The sequence below is a fragment of the Salmo salar genome, chromosome 11, assembly GCF_965601325.2.
Source record: "Salmo salar chromosome 11, fSalSal1, whole genome shotgun sequence".
NCBI classification, from domain to species: domain Eukaryota; kingdom Metazoa; phylum Chordata; class Actinopteri; order Salmoniformes; family Salmonidae; genus Salmo; species Salmo salar.
The window spans coordinates 4,212,498-4,237,806 of NC_138301.1; the positions used below are offsets into that span (position 1 = coordinate 4,212,498).

Consider the following 25,309-nt stretch of genomic DNA (forward strand, 5'->3'; position numbering starts at 1 on the left):
GTCACGACATGCATCCGCGCGTCACCCTTCGGATAGGGACCTGAACGCACGAACAAAACGGAGGATATTTGAACATAACTATGGATTATTTTGAACCAAAACAACATTTGTTGTTGAAGTAGAAGTCCTGGGAGTGCATTCTGACAAAGAACAGCAAAGGTAATCCAATTTTTCTACTAGTAATTCTGAGTTTACTGAGCCTCGATGTTGGCGAGTGTCTGTTTAGCTAGCCTTGATGGCCAAGCTATCTACTCAGAATATTGCAAAATGTGCTTTTGCCGAAAAGCTATTTTAAAATCTGACACCGCGATTGCATAAAGGAGTTCTGTATCTATAATTCTTTAAATAATTGTTATGTATTTTGTAAACGTTTATCAAGAGTAATTTAGTAAATTTACCGGAGGTGTGCGGGGGGTATGCTAGTTCTGAACGTTACATGCTAATGTAAAAAGCTGTTTTTTGATATAAATATGAACTTGATTGAACAAAACATGCATGTATTGTATAACATAATGTCCTAGGAGTGTCATCTGATGAAGATCAAAAGTTTAGTGCTGCATTTAGCTGTGGTTTTGGTTTTTGTGACATATATGCTAGCTTGAAATGTGTGATTATTTCTGGCTGGGTACTCTCCAAACATAATCTAATGTTTTGCTTTCGTTGTAAAGCCTTTTTGAAATCGGACAATGTGGTTAGATTAACGAGAGCCTCGTCTTTAAAATGGTGTAAAATAGTAATATGTTTGAGAAATTGAAGTTATAGCATTTAAGGTTTTTGTATTTCGCGCCACTCGATTCCACTGGCTGTTGACTATGTGGGACGATTTCCTCCCACATACCCGAGAGAGGTTAAACAAATCAAAATATTTGATATTCTTCAAAATAGCCACCCTTTGCATTGATGACAGCTTTGCACACTTGTCATTCGCTCAACCAGCTTCATGAGGTAGTCAACTGAAATGCGAGAACAGCTCAAATAAGCAAAGAGAAACGACAGTCCATCATTACTTTAAGACATGAAGGTCAGTCAATCCACAAAAACCAACAAGCTCTATAATGAAACTGGCTCTCATGAGGGCCCTGAAAACCATCTGCTAGGCATTAAATTGGGTGGTGTGGGGGGGGACTCATTTGTCTTTAGCAGAGCTCTATCCTAGGAAACGAATCACCAATGGTAGATCTTAAGATAACAAACTGGATCAAATTGTTCAGTCTTCTTCAAGTTGAGGGAGGAATAGTTCAGTCGAGGTTTGGTGGAAGAGTAAAACATAAGTCAGATGACGCCAGAGTTTGGTGTGAAATGCCCTTGGGTGACTACCCCCAGCTGTCAGCATAATTGAATCCAAAGTATATAATGACCACCCCTTTACAAACAGAATAAATATCTTGGAGCTTTAAGTTGGTTATTAGACATCTGCAGAGGTTAAAGGGTCAAACCTCTCCACAGGTCTCTCTGTGTTGGGCGTAGCCTCTTCTTGCAGGTTGTCATTTATTGGGATGAATCTTGTCCTGGAGGCCTACAGGGTGGTCACTAGCCAGCCTAGCCACAAAGTCATAAAATCTGATTTTAAACCTAACCACACTGCTAACATTATGCCTAACCTTAAATTAAGACCAAAAGGCAAATTTGACTTTGTGGCTGGCCCAGCTAGCCCATCCACTCCTACTTCAGTCTTTCCAAACTGAAAAATGGGAAGGACTTTGAGGATCTATGAACGGGAGTCTGACAAGTGTCTGTTTAACCTCACTAGGGTAAGAGGCACTATTTTCACCTCCGGGTGAAAAGCGTGCCCAAAGTAAACTGCCTGCTACTCAGGCCCATAAGCTAGGATATGCATATAGAAAACACTCCAAAGTTTCTAAAACGATTAAAATAATGTCAGTGAGTATAACCGAACTGAAATGGCAGGCAAAAACCCGAGGAAAATCCATCCAGGAAGTGCCATTATTTTGAAATTGCTGTTTTTTTAATGAAAGCCTATCCACAATTTTAAAGGGATAGAACCCAGATTCCATTCCCTATGGCTTCCACTAGTTGTGAACAGTCTTTAAACATTGTTTCAGGCTTTTATTCTGAAAAATGAGAAAATGACAACATTGAGTAAGTGGATAGTGGGATGTCCCCTTAGCTGTTTCCTGCGCACGACCGAGAGCGCACCTTTCTTGTTTTTCTTTTATATTGACGACGCTATTGACCGGTTGAAATATTATTGATTATTTAGGCTAAAAACAACCTGAGAATTGATTATAAACATCGTTTGACATGTTTCTACGAACTTCACGGACACTATTTGGAATTTACGTCTGCCAGTTGTGACCGCATTTGAGCCATTGGATTACTGAACAAAACGCGCCAACAAAATGGAGGTTTTTGGATATAGAGAGGGACTTTATCAAACAAAAACATTTATTGTTTAACTGGGAGTCTTGAGTGCAACCATATGAAGGTCAAAGGTAAGTGATTCATTTTATTGCCATTTCTGATGTATGTAATGTGCGCTGAGCGCTGTCCTCAGATAATCGCATGGTTTGCTTTCACCGTAAAGCCTATTTGAAATCTGACACAGCGGCTGGATTAACAACAAGTTAAGCTTTATTTTGATGTATTACCCTTGTGATTTCATGAAAGTTAAATATTTATAGTAATTTAATTTGAATTTGGCGCTCTGCAATGTCACCGGATGTTGGCCAAGTGGGACGCTACCGTCCCACACAACCTAAAGAGGTTAATGTGTTTATCTGGCCAGCGCTGTTGCCCACATTGTGTATCACAAAAGAATATGGCTACCAGTATAGTTTGACTGGCTCATATTCAGATGAGGACACTGCTATATTGTTCTGGTCTATATGTTCTGCAATACTGTTGATGTTGTAGAGTTTAATATTGTTGTAGTATATTATTTATTATTCAAAATCAGATAAACATTTGTCGAGCTTCTGGATAAACACTGTTACCTCTACGTAGAAGGGCTAGGATTATTCAAATTAATTTAGCAGGTTTCCCTTCCTCCACCGGCCTACATTCCAGCTTTGACTATGTGCATAATATGGAAGTACAGTTAATCCCCGACCACCATTTCAAACCCTAAACTCCATGATAGATCCACAAGCAGATCCCCACTGAAGGAGCTTTACAGCTTTCCATTTGCAGCCTTCGGATTTTGCCGAGCTTCGCTACGGTGCCCAATCATGTATCTCACAATCTTTGACCATTGCCAAACTCACAATTATTTCAGTGTGATCAATGTCTCTCTGCTGGAAATCTAAAGGTTGCATCTCTGGAAAATGTAGCATGCAAACCCTCCTTTTTTAGCGAGTTTGCAAAATGTCCTTTTATAGAAGTAACCCCCGGAGTTGGATATCATTGCTATTATAAATAAGAAGCTGGAATGCAGTGGGGGAAAAAATAAACATCCAAGCTGTGCTGTTATCTGCACCCAGCTGTGCAGTCAAAGGTCTCTGCTCCGAGATGATGTCACACTAATATTGTATTACTGTTGTACTGATGTTACTCTAGTGTTGCGCTTATACTAATCCAATTATGGAGAAGTAAGCAAACTTTACTGAATGTTGATCCTGAACGCAAGGAACCAATCTTGAACAAAGGCAAGGAATGCAAGGAGGAACCTAACCTGAAGTCTTTCTGTGAAGCAGTAAATGCAACGAATGTATGTTTATGTGATCCAATGGTCTGCTGCTGTCTGACAGCAAGGTGTACCTTGGCAAGAATCTCAGGTAATGACTGACCTAAGGTACTCATGTCAAATTCTAACAGCAACAGTCATACTCGTCTCATTGAATTAGAATGGCTAGTATGGCCAGACAAAGCAAGCCCTAACCAGAAGCCCTCATCAGCAGTATTGACACAGGTACAATTAGGCTTCCTCATATTACGCCTGCGGCTGGTGGGCAATGCCCTGTAAGTGAATGAGCAGACATTGAGGCAGTAGGGTGCATGAATAGAGTTCTGTGGTACAAGGAGAGGGAGGGAGAACCTTTTCCAGGTAGTACACTGCCCCCCAAATTATCCTCAGGTAGACAGAGTGAGCAGTGGAGGTGAGGGGAAACCTGCAGTCAAGGGGAAGAAAAGGGGATTTGCTTGGGGGGCGTTTAAGAAAATGTTTCCATATGTGCACCAGATCCCTAGTAAAAAGAGGTGCTTTGTGCTCAGTAGTGTAGCACGTGCGAGGGTCCAGAAACAGACCCCACCTTTTCCCCACAAACCACGCCCTACCATAGTTCTTTCACGGTAGCCCAGGGTAATATTAGATAACTGTTGGGAGGAGAAGTGCGAGGTTTGGATGCCCACTCTCGGCATCCGTCCTGCGGCCTGTTAACGGGCGCTAATTGCCTGTGACTGCAAGGGAGACGGGGGACAGAAACAACCATTTCATTAAGTTAGTGGTCTGGGGAGGTGATGGAGGCAGGGAAGGAGTGAAGTGGGGTGAGGAGGAGCATAGGGCAGGGGCTTGGCAGGATGATTATGGAAGGGGGTTGAAGCTGTCAGGTTGCAAGAAGTATTAGGATTTTCACAACCCCCATTATCCTGGTGCTAAAGCATTCCCCATGATGGCCTAATTATTCCCTGAGAAATTAAATAGCCAAGTGTTGCACCTGCTCTGCATCAGATAACTGAGGAACCTATCTAGCCTTCATTTATGCAGGAATTGATGCAAATGCAGCACCTTCTTCATTGAATTCAAAGAGAGGTCAAAGCTTAAATTGCCTCCAATATAAATTAGTGAGAGAAACAGAGAAAGGCCAATCAGGCAGCAAACCACTGGTTCCATTATTAATAGGTACTGGGACAGGTAAGAAAAGGCTCTCCTCGCAACAGTAGCACTGGTGTCAAGGCAGTAGACAACAATAACACGTTGTGTTAAAACCTGTTAGGGATAGGGGGCAGTATTTTCACGGCCGGATAAAAAAAACGTACCCGATTTAAACTGGTTACTACTCTTGCCCAGAAATGAGAATATGCATATTATTAGTAGATTTGGATAGAAACTGTATAGTGTTTTCTAAAACTGTTTGAATAGTGTCTGTGAGTATAACAGAACTCATATGGCAGGCCAAAACCTGAGAAGATTCTATACAGGAAGTGCCCCGTCTGACAATTTGTTCTCCTACTAGGGCATCGCTCTATCAAAAATACAGCATCTCTGCTGTAACGTGATATTTTCTAAGGCTTCCATTGGCTCTAGGAAGGCGCCAGGAAGTGGAATAAGAGCTCTCCAGTCTCTGGGCGAAAAACAGCAGGGGTTTTTGTGAGTGGTCCTTCTGAGAACAATGACACTGGAGCGCGCATGCACAAGACGACACCATGTTTTACTTTCAGTGTTTGAACGAATACAACGTTGCCCGGTTGGAATATTATCGCCATTTTACGAGAAAAATAGCATAAAAATGTATTTTAAACAGTGTTTGACATGCTTCGAAGTACGGTAATGGAATATTTTGACATTTTTTGTCACGAAATGCGCCGGCGCGTCACCCTTCGGATAGTTACCTGAACGCATGAACAAAACGGAGCTATTTGAATATAACTATGGATTATTTCGAACCAAAACATTTGTTGTTGAAGTAGAAGTCCTGGGAGTGCATTCTGACGAAGAACAGCAAAGGTAATCCGATTTTTCTTATAGTAAATCTGAGTTTGGTGAGGGCCAAACTTGGTGGGTGTCAAAATTGCTAGCCGTGATGGCCGGGCTATGTACTCAGAATATTGCAAAATGTGCTTTCACCGAAAGGCTATTTTAAAATCGGACACCTCGATTGCATAAAGGAGTTCTGTATCTATAATTCTTAAAATAATTGTTATGTATTTTGTGAACGTTAATCGTGAGTAATTTAGTAAATTCACCGGAAGTTTGCGGTGGGTATGCTAGTTCTGAGCATCACATGCTAATGTAAAAAGCTGTTTTTTTATATAAATATGAACTTGATTGAACAAAACATGCATGTATTGTATAACAATGTCATAGGAGTGTCATCTGATGAAGATCAAAGGTTAGTGCTGCATTTAGCTGTGGTTTTGGTTTTTGTGACATATATGCTTGCTTTGAAAATGGCTGTGTGATTATTTTTGGGAGGGTACTCTCCTGACAATCTAATGTTTTGCTTTCGCTGTAAAGCCTTTTTGAAAATCGGACAGTGTGGTTAGATTAACCTCTTACATCTAGACGTTCCGCTAGCGGAACACCTGCTCCAATATCCAATGATGGGCGTGGCGCGAAATACAAATTCCTCTAAAATCCGAAAACTTCCATTTTTCAAACATATGACTATTTTACAGCATTTTAAAAGATAAGACTCTCGTTAATCTAACCACACTGTCCGATTTCAAAAAGGCTTTACAGCGAAAGCAAAACATTAGATTATGTCAGCAGAGTACCCAGCCAGAAATAATCAGACTACCCATTTTTCAAGCTAGCATATAATGTCACAAAAAACAAAACCACAGCTAAATGCAGCACTAACCTTTGATGATCTTCATCAGATGACAACCCTAGGACATTATGTTATACAATGCATGCATGTTTTGTTCAATCAAGTTCATATTTATATCAAAAACCAGCTTTTTTACATTAGCATGTGACGTTCAGAACTAGCATACCCCCCGCAAACATCCGGTGAATTTAGTAAATTACTCACGATAAACGTTCACAAAAAACATAACAATTATTTTAAGAATTATAGATACAGAACTCCTCTATGCACTCGATATGTCCGATTTTAAAATAGCTTTTCGGTGAAAGCACATTTTACAATATTCTCAGTAGATAGCCCGGCATCACAGGGCTAGCTATTTAGACACCGACCAAGTTTAGCACTCACCAAAATCAGATTTACTATTAGAAAAGTTTGATTACCTTTCCTGTTCTTCGTCAGAATGCACTCCCAGGACTGCTACTTCAATAACAAATGTTGGTTTGGTCCAAAATAATCCATCGTTATACCCAAATAGCGGCGTTTTGTTCGTGCGTTCCAGACACTATCCGAATGGTAAATAAGGGTCGCGCGCATGGCGCATTTCGTGACAAAAGATTTCTAAATATTTCATTACCGTACTTCGAAGCATGTCAACCGCTGTTTAAAATCAATTTTTATGCAATTTATCACGTAAAAAAGCGATAATATTCTGACCGGGAATCTCCTTTTCGGTAAACAGAGGAAAAAACAGAAAGACGGGGGCGGCCAGTGCACGCGCCTAAGCCCACTGTCCCCTGATCGGCCACTTGACAAAAGCGCTAATGTGTTTCAGCCAGGGCTTTGAATTACGTCATTCAGCTTTTTCCCGGGCTCTGAGAGCCCATTGGAGCCGTGGGAAGTGTCACGTAAGAGCAGAGATCCTTTGTAATGGATAGAGATGGGAAAGAAGGCCAAGAAATGGTCAGACAGGGTACTTCCTGTACAGAATCTTCTCAGGTTTTGGCCTGCCAAATGAGTTCTGTTATACACAGACACCATTCAAACAGTTTTAGAAACTTGAGTGTTTTCAATCCAAAGCTAATAATTATATGCATATTCTAGTTTCTGGGCAGGAGTAATAATCAGATTAAATCGGGTACGTTTTTTATCCAGCCGTGAAAATACTGCCCCCTAGCCATAACAGGTTAACGAGAGTCTTATCTTTAAAATGGTGTAAAATAGTCATATGTTTGAGAAATTGAAGTTATAGCATTTTTGAGGTGTTGGTATTTCGCGCCACGCTATACTATTGGATATTGGTGATAAGAAAGCTTCTTCCACTGTTTTGTTTAATAGATCCCATTAGGGAAGGAGACTTCCTCCTCGTAGGAACTTAGACTATGGTCTGTATAAATGGGTGGCTTTAGGGCTTAGTAGGCCAGACAGGGATGTAAGTCTCTCTGGATAAGAGCGTCTGCTAAATGACTAAAATGTAATGAATCTACTCCATTTGACAAGTTGCATAACTGCATATGATAAATCATGCTAGAGTTCCCATGCTATGTAAGTACGTATATTTTAAGATATGGACCTCAAGTTAAAGAAATGCATAAGAAAATAAGATGGAGTAGAAAGGGGTAGAGGGAGACCAAGAGGCAACAATGGAGCAACAGAGAGACAGACACACGCTATGGAAAGTAAGTGTGGGCGCCAGCCCACATACATTCAGTGCCTGTTAATATCGTAGCATCGCTCCATGGTTGGACAAGCCCCGTCCCATTCCCATGCCAGTTGTGGTTGGCACAAGGGGGCATTCCTGCCACGCTGCCGGTCCTATCCGACTCAGGTGTTTCACAGCCCCACTACTGTGTGAGGGAAACAGACCAGAGACGATTCAAACCCTAGCACCACCGCCCCACCAACCCAACGTGAACACTAGGCCCCCCAAGCCAGACACAAATACTGTATAGTAGGCCAGACAACTGAGGTAAAAAGACAAAAACTCCCAACACAATCCTCCACTGACAAACTAGACAGGAAACCAAGACGTATAGAGGGTTAGTGACTAACCGTTAGTCCAACATGAAACAAGTTGCAAATGCAATGACTTAAATATATTCATTGGAGGTGTTGCATTTACTGAGGCTCACATACAGTGCCTTCAGAAAGTATTCAGACCCCTTGATTTTTTTGTACATTGTTACGTTACGGCATTATTTAAAATTGATTACACACAATACCACAATGACAAAGTGAAAACAAGTTCAGATTTTTTTGCAAATGTAATAAAAACAGATACTTTAAGTATTCAGACCATTTTCTATGAGACTCGAAATTGAGCGAAGGTTCATCCTGTTTCCATTGATCATCCTTCAGATGTTTGACAACTTGGAGTCCACCTATTTACATTTAAGTCATTTAGCAGACGCTCTTATCCAGAGCGACTTACAAATTGGTGGATTCACCTTATGATATCCAGTGGAACAACCACTTTACAATAGTGCATCTAAATCTTTAGGGGGGGGGGGGGGGGGGGGGGGTAGAAGGATTACTTTATCCTAGCCTAGGTATTCCTTAAAGAGGTGGGGTTTCAGGTGTCTCCGGAAGGTGGTGATTGACTCCGCTGTCCTGGCGTCATGAGGGAGCTTGTTCCACCATGTGTAGCAATAACTTATATACAGGGGGTACCCGTACTGATTCGATATGCAGGGGTACGAGGTAAAGGAGGTACACTATATATACACACACACACACAAAAGTATGTGGACACCCCTTCAAATGAGTGGATTCGGCTATGTCAGCCACACCTTTGCTGACGTGTATAAAATCGAGACCACAGCTATGCAATCTCCATTGGCCTTACTGAAAAGCTCAGACTTTCAATGTGGCACCGTCATAGGATGCCACCTTTCCAACAAGTCAGTTTGTCACATTTCTGCCCTGCTAGATCTGCCACGGTCAACTGTAAGTCCTGTTATCGTGAAGTGGAAACGTCTAGCAGCAACAACGGCTCAGCTGCGAAGTGGTAGGCAACACAAACTCACAGAATGGGTCCTCGGTTGCAACACTCATTACCGAGTTCCAAACTGCCTCTGGAAACTACGTCAGCACAAGAACTGTTCGTCGGGAGCTTCATGAGCAGCCACACACAAGGTTAAGATCACCATGTGCAATGCCAAGCGTCGGCTGGAGTGGTGTAAAGCTCACCGCCATTGGACTCTGGAACAATCGAAACACGCTCTCTGGATTGATGAATCACGCTTCACCGTCTGGCAGTCCGACAGACGAATCTGGGATTGGCAGATGCCAGGAAAACACTACCTGCCCCAATGCAGAGTGAAAACTGTAAAGTTTGGTGGAGGAAGAATAATGGTCTGGGACTGTTTTTTATGGCTCGGGTAAGGGAAAATATTAACACTACATCATATAATAACGTTCTAGACGAGTCTGTGCTTCCAACTTTGTGGCAACAGTTTGAGGAAGGCCCTTTCCCGTTTCAGCATGACAATGCCCCCGTGCACAAAGCGAGGCCCATACAGAAATAGTTTGTCGAGATCGGTGTGGAAGAACTTGACTGACCTGCACAGAGCCCAGACCTCAACAAACACCTTTGAGATTAATTGGACCTCCGACTATGAGCCAGTCCTAATCGCCCAACATCAGTGCCCGACCTCACTAATGTTCATAGGCTGAATGGAAGCAAGTCCCCGCAGCAATGTTCCAACATCTAGTGGAAAGACTTCCCAGAAGAGTGGAGGCTGTTATAGCTGCAAAGGCACAGACCAACTCCATATTAAATGCCCATGATTTTGGAATGAGATGTTCGACGAGCAGGTGCCCACATACATTTGGTAATGTAGTGTAGATATGTACATATAGGTAGGGGTAAAGTGACTAGGCAACAGGATAGATAATAAAACAGTAGCAGCAGCGTATGTGATGAGACAAGAGTTGGTGCAAAAAGGGTCAATGCAATTCAGGATCCTGTTGGTAGCAGAGAGAACAGTCTGACTTGGGTGGCTAGAGTCTGACAATTATTAAGGCCTTTCTCTGACACTGCCTGGTATAGATGTCTTAGATGGCAGGGAGCTCGGCCCCAGTGATGTACTGGCTGTATACACTACCCTCTGTAGCGCCTTGCGTTGCTGCCAGTCAAGATGCTCTCAATGGCGCAGCTGTAGTACATCTGAATGCCCATGACAAATCTTTTCAGCCTCCTGAAGGAGAAGAGATATTGTCATGCCCTATTCACAATGGTGTTGGTGTGTGTGGACCATGTTAATTCCTTACTGGACACCAAGGAAACTTGAAGCTCTTGACCCGCTCCACTGTAGACCCATCGATTTGGATGGGTGCATGTTTGGCCCTCCGTTTTCTGAAGTCCATGATCAGCTCCACTTCCATATTGAGCTCTTCACCGGTACTTCCTGTTTGAGTTTTTGCTTGTAAGCAGAAAATCAGAAGGATAGTTCTGGTCAACTACCAGAGAAAAGTCTGTCTGCTGTTTTGATTGGTCAAGAGAGTCAAAGCAATATTTTTTGCATTTCGACTATCTGGACATACAAAAAATGTCATTATTCAAAGAGTAAAATCATTTAAAATGCCCATCTCTCACACACACACCCCAAAATAGTGCCCCTGAATATCTAAGTTTCACACTGTGGTGCGTTTCGAGCTAAAAGGGATCGAGGCTAATGTGATTAGCATGAGGTAAGTAACAAAACTGCAATCCGTAGTCCAGTTTTTTTTTTTTTTTTTTTTTTTTTTTTTTTTTTTTTTTTTAAATGGAGGTTTTGGAGCAGTGGCTTCTTTTTTGCTGAGCGGCCTTTCAGGTTATGTCGATATAGGACTCGTTTTACTGTGGCTATAGATACTTTTGTACCCGTTTCCTCCAGCATCCTCACAAGATCCTTTGCTGTTGTTCTGAGACTGATTTGCACAAAAGTACATTTATCTCTAGGAGACAGAACGCATCTCCTTCCTGAGCGGTATGATGGCTTCGTGGTCCCATGGTGTTTATACTTGAGTACTATTGTTTGTACAGATGAACGCAGTACCTTCAGGTGTTTGGAAATTGCTCCCAAGGATGAACCAGACTTGTGGAGGTCTACAATTTTTTTTTCTGAGGTCTTGGCTGATTTCTTTTGATTTTCCCATGATGTCAAGCAAAGAGGCACCGAGTTTGAAGGTAGGCCTTGACATACATCCACAGGTACACCTCCAATTGACTCAAATTATGTCAATTAGCCTATCAGAAGCTTCTAAAGCCATGACATCATTTTCGGGAATTTTTCAAGCTGTTTAAAAGGCACAGTCAACTTAGTGTATGTAAACTTCTGACCCACTGGAATTGTGATACAGGGAATTATAAGTGAAATAATCTGTCTAACAATTGTTGGAAAAAATACTTGTGTCATGCACAAAGTAGATGTTCTAACCGACTTGCCAAAACTATAACTTGTTACCAAGAAATGTGTGAAGTGGTTGGAAAAACGAGTTTAATGACTCCAACCTAAGTGCATGTAAACTTCAGACTTCAACTGTATCTGCATTGACCCTTTTTGCACTAACTCTTGTCTCACATACTCTACTGCTACCATTTATCTATCCTGTTGCCAAGTCACTTTATTCCTACTTATATGTACATATGTACTTCAATTACCTCGTACCCCTGCACATCACTCTGTAATTGTACCAAGTTATCGTTACTTATTATGCATTTATTATTTAAATTCTTTCTCTCTGCATTTTTGTGAAGGGTCTGTAAGTAAGCATTTCAATGGTAGTCTACACCTGTTGTTTACAAAGCATGTGACAAATACAATTTGATTTGTAAGACCATGAGTTCACTGTAGGAATGCTAGGACTGAGTGCTAATGCTAACAAATGCTAATAATGCTGTGTCAGTGTTGTCATGTGAGTAAGACAGTTGTTTTGATAAGCCTCCCTTATGTGTGGGTGCGTGTTGATGTCTGTCCATGTATTTTAATGGCTGTGCACCATTTGAGGTGTATCCCTTAGGCCCATTCTATAGCACGTGTCTGTTTGTGATCATGCGTGTACTGTATTGATAGCAGTGGGTGTGTGCATAGCTGTCTACACAGCAGCTGCTAGAACTCACTCCTCTAAGTACCCTCTGCTTGTCCGCCCATGCAGCTAGCCCAGCCCAGCTTCTCACCTTACCCCGCGACTGGCAGGAGCCCTAGTCAACCACAACATCTGGCCCGGTAGAGCAAGCAAACCCCACGCCATCCAGGGAACAATGGAGTGGTTTCTGCACCCAACACCTACCGCCCAGCCCTTGATTTCCATTCATCACACACACACACACACCTCTGCCCCATTGCCAAAAAGCCCCTTACCTGCCTTGTCAGCAGTCTGTGCACTACTCTGGGGCATGGCCAAGATGAGAAGACCTTAGCCCAGGCAGTCATCCTGTTATTCTTGGATGCCAGACATGTTTTTCATCCACTCTATCCAAAACATACAGGTAGCCGGACGAGCATGTGCCATCAAAATAGGACAAAAATATTAAACACACACAAATGTGCCAAAAGAGGCTTGAATTCAACTCAAAAACAAATCAAAATTGACTTTGTGCTAAACATAGCTCACTGAAAATCTGAAATTGAAGAACTTGACCATAATGCAGTCCTGCAAATGCACACTGTATGTTGCCCTCAGGCCTGTGACTTTACTACTAATCCATCCATTGTTGACTCAAACACGGTGAGCTCTAGTTTCAATGCTGGCCTCTTGATGCTTGTAAAAGTACGTGCATTTCACATTTACACAAATTCCTTCAACAGCATTACATTTCTAAATCCCTCAAAACACTTACTCCCAAAGGGTTAGTCTGATTAAAAATGTGATAACCCGCACCAATCATCCATAAGGCCCTAACTACTGGCAAAGAAATCCCAGCAAACAGGTGAGGTGCGATTACATTGCCAGATATTGAGTTTGATTAAATAGTTTATCACATCTATCAAGCACTAACGACCTGGAATAGACAAAGGTATGCCAAGTACCCAATCAAATTGGTCTATTAAACTGTAATATAAAGTCATGTGAGGGTTTGAAATATTAGCATTATCCAATTGGCACTTGAAATTACCTCCAATAAATTACCTAATTCTCAACAGTGACACTCGAATCACAGAAAGATTATGACGACTTCCTTCCGTTTGAATATTCAAGAAAGGTGATGATGTAATTCAAAACAATCTTTTACAGAAAACAATTAAGGAAAGCTAACTAATTAGATACATGGGGCTAACAGGCCAATATATATTTTTGTTGAAGGAGAAAATGAAAAAGATGGACAGAATTAAGATGACAAACTATAGTCTCAGTCAAAGTGAGAAATGCAGCATGTCCTCATATCAGCCAATATGCTAGATGTAATTTGAAGAGAGCAGAGTTGGACAGACTTGCACTTTCTCTTGAGCCATTTTCATAGCCTACCTTTTAGGAGTCAGAAGATTTTCCAAATGGAGAAATATGGGTGATCAATATTTATTTCTAGGCAATGTAGTAAACTATAGTCTAATCTATTTAAGAAGTAAATTTCCTTGGAAAGATATCCGCCCCGTGCTTCTCCGTCCATTCGTAGGCTATAGCCTACTCTATTTAATTGAGACCACACGTGCACCCGATCTCGAAGGTATGGCTACTGAACTTAAAGCAGAAAAAAAATGACAGCGAGACTTGCACAGGCCTATAGGATATAGCCTAACTTTTAGGAGGACAATTTGCAGGCAGAGACAAAATGGGTAATCAAAACACTTGCTCACCATAGCCTAACCTGTGCGCGGTGTGCCTTTTTAATCATTACATTTTGATTGCACTTCGGCTCACGTTGGTTGAGCGCCCTCCACTTCTTTCCATTATCAATATATATTTACAGATACTGTAGTAAAACTACAGTCTAATCATATTAAAGTTAATGTCATATTCAAATTAACTGCCACGTGTTTCTCCACCCATGGAGGCAGCCTACTCTATTTCAATGAAACTACATATACTAGGCACATTTGAGCTATGAGCTAGGAGGTAGGCCGAGAGACTGAAACAGCTTCCATCTCAAGGCCATCAGACTGCTAAACAGCAGTCACTAACTCAGAGAGGCTGCTGCCTACATTGAGAGCCAATCACTGGCCACTTTAATAAATAGATCACTAGTCACTTTACACAATGCACTCCAAATAATGCAACTTTAATAATGTTTACATATCTTACATTACATGTATATACTGTATTTAATACCATCTATTGCACCTTCGCTCATCCATATAATTACATGTACATATTCTCATTCACCCGTTTAGATTTGTGTGTATTAGGTAGTTGTTGGGGAATGTTTAGATATATTACTGCACTGTCGGAACTAGAAGCACAAGCATTTCACTACACTCATATTAAAACATCTGCTAACCATGTGTATGTGACAAATAAAATTTGATGCTACTGAAGTTGAAGCAGCGAATTGTGTGTGAATAATGCGAAAAATATGTGTTTTTAAAACAGGTAGGCTAACGCATACAAAGCAGAAAGAGGATCATCTGTGGGACAACAAAAATATTTATCTCAAAAACATGTCTGACCACCTGCTCCTGCCCCCACATAATGAAAAATGCTGACTGCGCCGTATGATCTCTGTTGGGACCTGCAGTTCCCGCAGGATGCAGCCCTCTTGTGTACTGACTGTGCACTACACTCATGTCTTAGCAGTATCAGATGGTGACAGGCGTCCCAGCAGATTCAGACAGCCAGGGAAGACCAGTCTACAGAGCTCAGGTGAATTGTGCAGTATATTAACAATATCGGTGAACGATACAAAGTTCCATCTTGAAATGGGTAGACCTACAGTAGCTAAATGACAGCATGTTAAGCATAAAGTTAGTCTGGGATCTGGGAATAATGGGCATTACAATTATTGAACCATTGATTCTATTCTTGTATAAAATGTATAAATGAACATCATTCCAGACTAATAGTTAGTATATTACATTTATGCAAATCATGAATGCTTTTAATAAGATCTATATATGTATTACTTTCCAAATAAATCTTGTATTTCCATGGAAATACATGGGTAGCCATGAGAAAGACCACCCAATAGTGATCGACTATCGCAGTCGGGCGATGTAGGCTTGTACAAAAATCGCCCAACCTTAACACACACACACACACACTCTCTCTGTGTGGTTACAGTAGGCTAACGTATGTCAATGGTTTTAGGAACAGCAGTAACATCAGGCAGGATTTGTGGCTACCAAGTGCCTAGCCAGTTGTAGCTCAATCTTGGGTGCAATGATCATGTTCCCGCACTGACTGACTGTGTGGAGGCTCATTGATTTAACGTTACATTAGCCTACATGCTACACTAGTAACGTTATAAATTATATAGCTGTCGGCTATATTAGCCACTACTTACCGTTCTTTGTGCAGCTTCAAATGTCGAACAAAGTTGGAAATTGTTGCGCCGCCGTCTAATTTTCGTCCCGTATGTTTTGCAAGTTCCAATCCGTTTTTTGTTGATACAGCACCGTCTTTATAGCCGAAAATAATAATTTGGGGTATCATCCTTCCAAGGGCTCCATCTGAATTCACCCGCCGACGTTCCTCTGCACTGCCACGCACAACTTTCTCAGCTGGCACAATTTGATTGGCTGCTGTCCGATTCAAACTGTAATCCGTTAAATGAAGAGTTGATGCGCTGCACACTTTTTTTTAATAGCATCATTTTTCATATTTGGGCTTGGGGAGGGTATCAAGTCAGGTCGAGTCATGTGACTCGAGTCCAAGTCATGTGACTCGAGTCCACACCTCTGCATCATTCCCATTATGGAAATTCTTTATCATGCCTCATTTTAGAAGGATCAGATGGTAACAGGGGTCTCAGCAGGAACAGGCAGCCAGGGAAGGCCAGCTGATGGAGCTGACGTGGATTTTTGCAGATAAAACACTGTTCTCTCTGTGCAGTAAACAATGGACAAGGCAGTTGCTATTTTAAGGCAGTCTGATAAACCTCCAAAGTTGATTTACAAACTGTATTAAGTGTTGAGAGGCTTTTCCCAATGATACAAAACATGTAAAACAAAAAAAAATGAAGATCTGGTAGAAGCTATTGATGATGATAAATGGATACAAATGTGTTTGAATGCCCAGTCCTGTTCATATCATCTCAGACACATTTCTGCAGTTTAAGATCATCCATAGAACGTACTATATGCCAGTGAAACAATTACATGCACTCAGAAATGTTATTCCTCTGTTGGAGGTGTAAAACACAGAAGGGGACATACAGTGCATTCGGAAAGTATTCAGACTCCTTAATTTTTTCTACTTTGTTACGTTACAGACACTATAAAAGCTCCAACCAAGTTTATTCACCCAAAGGCTCGAACAGCTAAACAGACAAAGATATTTCCACCAGTGGTAGTAGTATATATATATATATATATATATATATATATATATATATATATAACTCCAATTTCTCTCTAAACATTACATCTGTATTGCTAGGCAGGAAGTTAAGGGCAATAAACTCTTCCTTCTCCCTTAATGTGACCTGGCCTGACCCCCTTCCTCACCAAACCACATCTCTCCATTGTTATCAGTGCCTGCCACATGCGATTACCCTTACTTTACTCATTACATTCCAAGCTTAATTGCCTCCAACATATACCTTCCTCCTACAGAACCATTAACCTCTGGTGTAGACCCTAGACTATTGCACTCAACATTTCAATAGGATATCTGATAACAATATTTCAAGCTTTGCCAGATCTCAGACTTATTCTAAAATTGATTAAATAAAAAATCTTTAGCAATTTACACCCAATACCCCCAAAATGACAAAGCAAAAACAGGTTTAGAAATGAGCAAATTTCTTAAACAGAAATACCTTATTTACATAAGTATTCAGACCCTATGCTATGAGACTCGAAATTGCACTCAGGTGCATCCTATTTCCATTGATCATCCTTGAGATGTTTCTACAACTTAATTGGAGTCCACCTGTGGTAAATTAAATTGATTGGACATTATTTGGAAAGGCACACACACCGGTCTATATAAAAAGGTCCCACAGTTGACAGTTCATGTCAGAGCAAAAATCTAGCCATGAGGTCGAAGGAATTGTCCGTAAAGCGCCGAGACAGGATTGTGTCGAGGCACAGATCTAGGGAAGAGTACCACAACATTTCAGCAGCATTGCAGGTACCCAAGAAAAACAGTGGCCTCCATCATTCTTAAATGGAAGAAGTTTGGAATTACCAACATTCTTCCAAGAGCTGGCTACCGGGCCAAACTGAGCAATCGGGGGAGAAGGGCCTTGGTCAGGGAGGTGACCAAGAACCCGATGGTCACTGACAGAGCTCATCTGTGGAGATGTGAGAACCTTCCAGAAGTACAACCATCTCTGCAGCACTCCACCAATCAGGCCTTTAGACGGAAGAAGCCACTCCTCAGTAAAAGGCACATAACAACCCGCTTGGAGTTTGCCAAAAGGCATCTAAAAGACTCTGACCATGAGAAACAAGATTCTCTGGTCTGATGAAACCAAGAGTCTGAATGCCAAGAGTCAGGTCTGGAGGAAACCTGGCACCATCCCTACAGTGAAACATGGTGGTGGCATAATCATGATGGGGGGGATGTTTTTCAGCGGCAGGGGCTGGGACTTTGTCAGGATCGAGGCAAAGATGAATGGAGCAAAGTACAGAGCGAGATCCTTAATGAAAACCTGCTCCAGAGAGCTCAGGACCTCAGACGGGGGTGAAGGTTCACCTTCCAAAAGGACATCGACCCTAAGCACACAGCCAAGAAAATGCAGGAGTGGCTTCGGGACAAGTCTCCGAGTGTCCTTGTGTGGCCCAGCCAGAGCCCGGACTTGAACCTGATGGAACATCACTGGAGAGACCTGAAAATAGCTGTACAGCGACGCTCCCCACCCAACCTGACAGTGCTTGAAAGGATCTACAGAGAAGAATGGGGGAAACTCTCCAAATATACAGGCGTGCCAAGCTTGTAGCGACATACCCAAGCAGATCAAAGGGGCTTCAACAAAATACTGAGTAAAGGGTCTGAATACTTATGTAAATAAACATTTTAAACTGTTTTTGCTTTGTCATTATGGGATATTATGTGTAAATTGAGAAGGGCAAACATTTTTTTTATCAATTTTAGAACGCTCTAAACTAACAATGTTGAAAAAGTCAAGGTGTCTCAATACTTTCCTAAGGCACTGTATTTGCTTATGTTATGTTTTTGTGAAGGCTGGCTGAATTCTGGCAAAGACCATGTACTTTTATCTCAGCAGGTCTACAGATTCTTCCTTCTCCCCGTTTTTGTTTGCTTCGAAATGTTGATACTAGAGACGTATCTGAAGAGACTGTAACCAAGCATTTATAGCGGGTAGGAAATGCATTGCCATTATTTGGAATGTTGGTCATCTTCTCAAAATGTCAAATTATGTATCACTAGGTTTGATTTATTACAAGATTAAGGGTATACTGGGCAACTTACATAAGGTCTGGATGCCTTACATGGAATACAGTACAACTAAAGGAACCTGTATTAAAAACATGCCCATTTAGGCAATCCCTAGCTGCTGGGCTGCTCAGTCCTGGGCCTGGGGGTTTACCGTCCTGTGAGTTGTCACTCTGGCCTTGACCTAACACCCGAAACCAATAATCTTTCACTAAGATTCTAAAGCTGAGTGGGGTGTGTTGGGTTGGGGTGCTGGAACCCTAGGCACAGGACGGGGCTACCCAAATATTGTGTGCAAGTAAAGAGCACTACAGTACTATTAGGCCTCAGTTTAATTATATGGAGGATTTGCGGTTTGTGTGTTTATGTATATTTTGAGTGTAGGTGTTTTTTGGTTCCCAAACCTTTCCCTTGTGAATACAACTGTTTTAAGGTGGAAACTGGGAAGGAAATTGTGTTGGGAGAGAGTTGGAGTTTTGAATAGACTGGTGGGTGGGGTCGGGTGTGCAGGCGGCTCAGGCTGGCTGGTCGGTCTGGCTGAAATTTGATAGAGGATGTCTTGATAAAGAAAAAAAATACAAAGACTTGATTGTCAAGAGTTATTCATTTGTTAGGCTATTGGTTTACAGGTGCAACACAATATTATTGAATTACCTTTGATCTAGTTCAGTCGTATCACTTAAACATATTCAATAATGACATCTTACCTAGCTTGATGACTGTAGGCATTTTTCCTTACTTTTTGTTCTAAATAGAGGCGGCATATTAGATGGTGTAAAAATGCAGGAAATAAGCTTTAGATGGTAACGTAAACGTGTTTAAAGTAAGACATCACATTGCACCCATTTAAACATTATGGGGAGGTTTTCCTGGACTAAAAAGCAAGAGGACTGGAAAATCTCCAGCCAAAATTAATTCTAGTCCACAAAACCATTCCTTGACCCTACATTTGACATTAGCCTAATAAATAAGGCTACTCAGTAGTTGACAGCTTTTGAAGATATACATGTTTTATGTTCCTATTATAAACAATGGAGTAATGCAACCTTATATTTTAGGTTATGACAGGTGTGCTATGCTCTTGAGACATTAAGTTATAGTATTTAAAGAGTCAATATAATAAGTCTCATGAGCTTAGTCCAATTGCCTCAAACTTGTATGCCATCTGTAAATATGAATACAATTGTTAAATTACGAGCCTTGTTGGTTAAGCCACAGAAAGACAGCAACCTTCCCACTAGCCATGATTGACTGAGACGAGTGGACTGGATATGCTGAGAGAGGAGTTCAGATTGGTCTGCCATAGAGGGCTTCTGTCCATTTGAGCTGGTCTGTCTGTTGGTAATCATGTCAAACGCAGCTTTTTTAAAATCTATTGTGTAGTGGATCTGCGTAAGTGTTGCTCTTCACTTTCTGGAGGATCAAGTTGTGAAATTAGAGTATGATAGCTAAAGACATGGACATGTCTCCGGATTACATCTTCAAACTAAGGGCAACCGTGGCATGGAATCCGTGACAGGGAGACGCGTCCAACATGCATGATGATGTATACAGGTAAGATAATGTAGCTAGCTAATGCTAGACTTTCAGACATTAAATGTTTCAAATTTTGACACATTGGTTTCATTTCAAGCTAAAGTGTACTGTTAGCGAGCTAGCTAACGTTAACTGGCTGGCTCCCTAGCTGATATTATTCGTATCCCAGAGCCATTTGTTTTTCTAGCTAGAGCCTAATGTTAGCTTGCTAACATTGAACCTGGTTAGTTTGCTCCCAGAATATTCATGCAGGGTAGTAACGACATGATTTGGCACTGTGTTCATTGTTGTTTAACTAGCTAATGTTAGCGGGCTGGCTCGTTAGCTAACGTTACGTGTGTGATCTTACATGTTGTTTACCTAGCTAGCTACATGTCTGAACCTGTTATGGCTAGGGGGCAGTATTTTCACGGACGGATAAAAAACGTACCCGATTTAATCTGATTAGTACTCCTGCCCAGAAACTAGAATATGCATATAATTATTAGCTTTGGATAGAAAACACTCTAAAGTTTCTAAAACTGTTTGAATGGTGTCTGAGTATAACAGAACTCATTTGGCATGCCAAAACCTGAGAAGATTCTGAACAGGAAGTACCCTGTCTGACCATTTCTTGGCCTTGTTGATTATCTCTATTCATTACAGGGGATCTCTGCTCTTACGTGACACTTTCTACGGCTCACATGGGCTCTCAGAAGGTGGCAAAATGCTGAATCGTGGCTTTGCAGGCTCTGGCTGAAACAAAGTAGCGCGTTTGGGTAGTGGCTGGTTACAGTACTGTGAGACTCAGGCTCGTGCCCGCGTCGACCGAAAGCTTTGTTTTCTTTCCTCTGTTTAGCTAAACGGAGATTCCCGGTCGGAATATTATCGCTTTTTTACGAGAAAAATGGCATAAAAATGGATTTTAAACAGCGGTTGACATGCTTCGAAGTACAGTAATGGAATATTTCGAAATCTTTTGTCACGAATTGCGCCATGCTCGCGACCCTGATTTACCATTTCGGATAGTGTCTTGGAACGCACGAACAAAACGCTGCTATTTGGATATAACGATGGATTATTTTGGACCAAACCAACATTTGTTATTGAAGTAGAAGTCCTGGGAGTGCATTCTGATGAAGACAACAAAGGTAATGAAACTTTTGTAATAGTAAATTGGAGTTTGATCAGGGCTAAACTTGGTCGGTGTCTAAATGGCTAGCCGTGATGGCTGGGCTATCTACTCAGAATATTACAAAATGTGCTTTCACCGAAAAGCTATTTTAAAATCGGACATATCGAGTGCATAGAGGAGTTATGTATCTATAATTCTTAAAATAATTGTTATGTTTTTTGTGAATGTTTATCGTGAGTAATTTAGTAAATTCACCGGATGTTTGTGGGGGGTATGCTAGTTCTGAACGTCACATGCTAATGTAAAAAAGCTGGTTTTTGATACAAATATGAACTTGATTGAACAAAACATGCATGCATTGTATAACATAATGTCCTAGGGTTGTCATCTGATGAAGATCAAAGGTTAGTGCTGCATTTAGCTGTGGTTTTGTTATTTGTGACATTATATGCTAGCTTGAAAAATGGGTGTCTGATTATTTCTAGCTGGGTACTCTGCTGACATAATCTAATGTTTTGCTTTCGCTGTAAAGCCTTTTTGAAATCGGACAGTGTGGTTAGATTAACGAGAGTCTTATCTTTTAAAATGCTGTAAAATAGTCATGTTAGAAAAATGGAAGTTTTCGGATTTTAGAGGAATTTGTATTTCGCGCCACGCCCATCATTGGATATTGGAGCAGGTGTTCCGCTAGCGGAACGTCTAGATGTAAGAGGTTAAGCTAAAGTGTACAACACCCATTGAATATGGCCGGTGTCTGTAAACATCAGCAAAAAAGCGTAATGAAATTGTTGCCAGCAGAGCTGGTTAGGCTGTTTTCATGTTATCCATAGGTAACAAATCGTCAGCCAGAGCGTCAAGTGTGCACTCAATGCGCCGAGAGCAAAACTAGATGGATGGGGCTAAAGCTTAAAGAGGGTGTGAACGATGCTGAATGGGTGTAGACAAAGCTCTTCACGAGATACCAAAACATTCAATGGCCATTTCCTCAAAAGTGAGTTTACAAGTTGATCAACTTTCAAAGCAGAATTACTTTCCCATTATTCCTCAAAAATGCAGTGCATGATATACCATTTTGTATCTCTGAGCTTCTACTTTAATCCAATGTAAAAAACACAATTCCACAGTTTACTACATAAGACCGAATCCAGGTGGTGAGTCACATATATCAAGTCTAGGAACATTGAACAGCTTTCCAGATTGCATGTGTCTTACCTGAAAACATGTTTACATTACCAAGTATCTTAATGGGGTAAACCGACTAAGAGTATGTATTAGGCTCTTAGAGAAGGTTTGGATCATAAAATCAACCCATCCAATGTGAGTACATCTGTTGTTTAAGTACAGAAGATCAATAAAAGCTACAATACTCTAGCAATAGTCAAGATAGATGCTTAAAAGCCTTGTTAGAGCGTAGGTCAAATTAGCTTTTGAATTTATGGTATTTTTAGACAAAAGCTAATATTTAACTTAACATGTATACTGAACCAAAATACAAAGCAACATGTCAAGTGTTGGTTTCATGAGCTGAAATAAAAGATCCCATAAATTTGCCATATGCACAAAAAGCTTATTGCTTTCAAATTTGTTTACGTCCCTGTTAGTCAGCATTTTTCCTTTTCCAAAACAATCCATCTACCTTCTAGGTGTGGCATATCAAGAAGCTGATTAAACAGCATGATTATTACACAGGTGAACCGTGTGCTGGGGCCAATAAAAGGCCACTAAACTGTGCAGTTGTCACAACACAATGCCACAGATGGTTCAAGTTGAGGAAGTGTGTAATTGCCATGCTGACTGCAGGAATGTCCACCAGAGCAGTTGCCAGATAATGTAGTGTTCATTTCTCTACCATAAGCCACAGCAAGAAAAGCATGCCTTTAGATTCAAAGCTGGAGCACGGAGTTTTATTCTTTACAAGGGAGATACATTTTGACAAATTGGTTGTGTAAAACACGCCCGAAACGTTTCACAAGCCAAATTGTACAGCAAGATTTAAGAAAAGGTATGGATAGCCCGCTGACCAGATTTTGATACTGTATTTTCCACTCTCCTTTGTCTTGTTGACAGAAATGTTGAGGTCAGACAGTGCCCTCCATCTGTAGCGACGGGAATGACAAAAGTCATCACAGTTTAGCCTACTGAACATACACAGTAAATATAATTGTAGTCAAAAACAGAAAATATACGCCGATTAGATCACTGGCCTGCACAAGCACAATGTATAGTAGCCCAACTATGGACATGGACAGATAAAGCCTGAGGTCATTTTTAGCAAAAGTGGTCTCCCAAAACCATTTGCTAAACCATCCCAGCTGAAGCACATAACGTTAGCTATGCATGTTCGTGAGCAAAACGGCATTACGCATCTAACGATTTACCTTCCAGCTGATGTTCCCATACAGTATTTTGGTCGGTAATGGTGATGCGTTTCGATTAGGCTAAATACATATCCTACGAATTGCCCTTTGGTGTGTGTTCTCATCGTGAAACAAATGTTTTACACTGCAAATTAACTGCTCTACACAAAGCAATGATCTCTCATCATAATCATTTTTATTGGCTAAATTTGCATATCTAGGTTTCATAGTAGCCATCATGAGTGGACGTATTTCATAGATTAGAGACCCGAAACCGCATAGGCTATAGCCACATACAATTCAATTATGCAATTTACATTATAATACAAGCACAAAACATTGATCTACAAACTACCAGTGCCATGACACATGTCCAATAGACTACCACAATTTTACTAAATAGCGAAGTGGAGGATGTGGTTTTACCTTTCTTCTCTGGCACTGGTCATTGAATCTATGAAAACCAAACGAGGGGAGCGCTCCAAATTAGCCTAACCATCATCAGCAAATATAACATAAATGTGTGACTTACCGACTGGTTTCATTTCAGGGAAACGTGTCGTTCGATAATAATCCCTTGAAGTTGTAACCATCAAAAGATACAACCACACAGACAGGTTAAAGCCAATAAAGAACGATGCCTACTTCGTAGGTTTAAGTCGCCTGCCTCGCTCTCCCGCAGCCTGTACATTCGCCCGCGACACTCACAGCGAATGTGACCGGTTAGTGTAAACGAGCAGAGAAGTAGAAATCGGTCGAAACACGACCATCACCCCTCCTACTCATACCCTCTTAAAGGTGCCGCTCTTGTATACTATTATTACACAGCTGATGCCCTGTAACCAGCGTTACTGTTTGGGTGGGATATTACCACTGACCGTGCGCGCGTGTGTGTGTGTGTGTGTGTGGTAGTAGCCAAACGTAGTTGGGTTGGGCTGCATATAACTGATAACAGAGTTTGTTGATAGTTGTTCAAATGTCCATCTATTATGTATTGATAAAGTGTAACATTTTGTCTATCCCTGTCCATATGTTGGTGTGACCTGCAGTTACAGTTACATTCAAATATCATTCTGTGGTCATCTATAAGGCTACGGCCACACAGATAAGTGTAACCGATGTGAAATGGCTAGCTAGTTAGCGGTGGTGCGCGCTAATAGCGTTTCAATCGGTGACATCACTCACTCTGAGACTTGAAGTACTTGTTCCCCTTGCTCTGCAAAGGCTGAGGCTTTTGTGGAGCGATGGGTAACGATGCTTCGTGGGTGGCTGTTGTTGATGTGTGCAGAGGGTCACTGGTTCGGGCCAAGGAGAGGGACAGAAGCAATACTGTTACACACGCATGAACACAGATTAAATTATAGGCCTACACGAAATCACCAATTATTGTGTTT

At 41.2% G+C, this 25,309-nt stretch overlaps 1 protein-coding gene across 3 annotated transcripts in view; it reads right to left on the reverse strand.

Moving 5' to 3' along the window:
- daam2 (dishevelled associated activator of morphogenesis 2) overlaps nucleotides 1–24,775 on the reverse strand; it is a 260,782-nt gene extending 236,007 nt beyond the window's left edge. The window contains exon 1 of one of the 3 annotated variants that reach the window (XM_082957632.1): nucleotides 24,448–24,775. The gene's annotated coding sequence lies outside the window, so the exon portion shown is untranslated. The remainder of the gene's footprint in view (nucleotides 1–24,447) is intronic. The other 2 variants (XM_014126170.3, XM_014126175.3) reach the window with 2 other exon arrangements.
- Nucleotides 24,776–25,309: the final 534 nt, after the last annotated feature.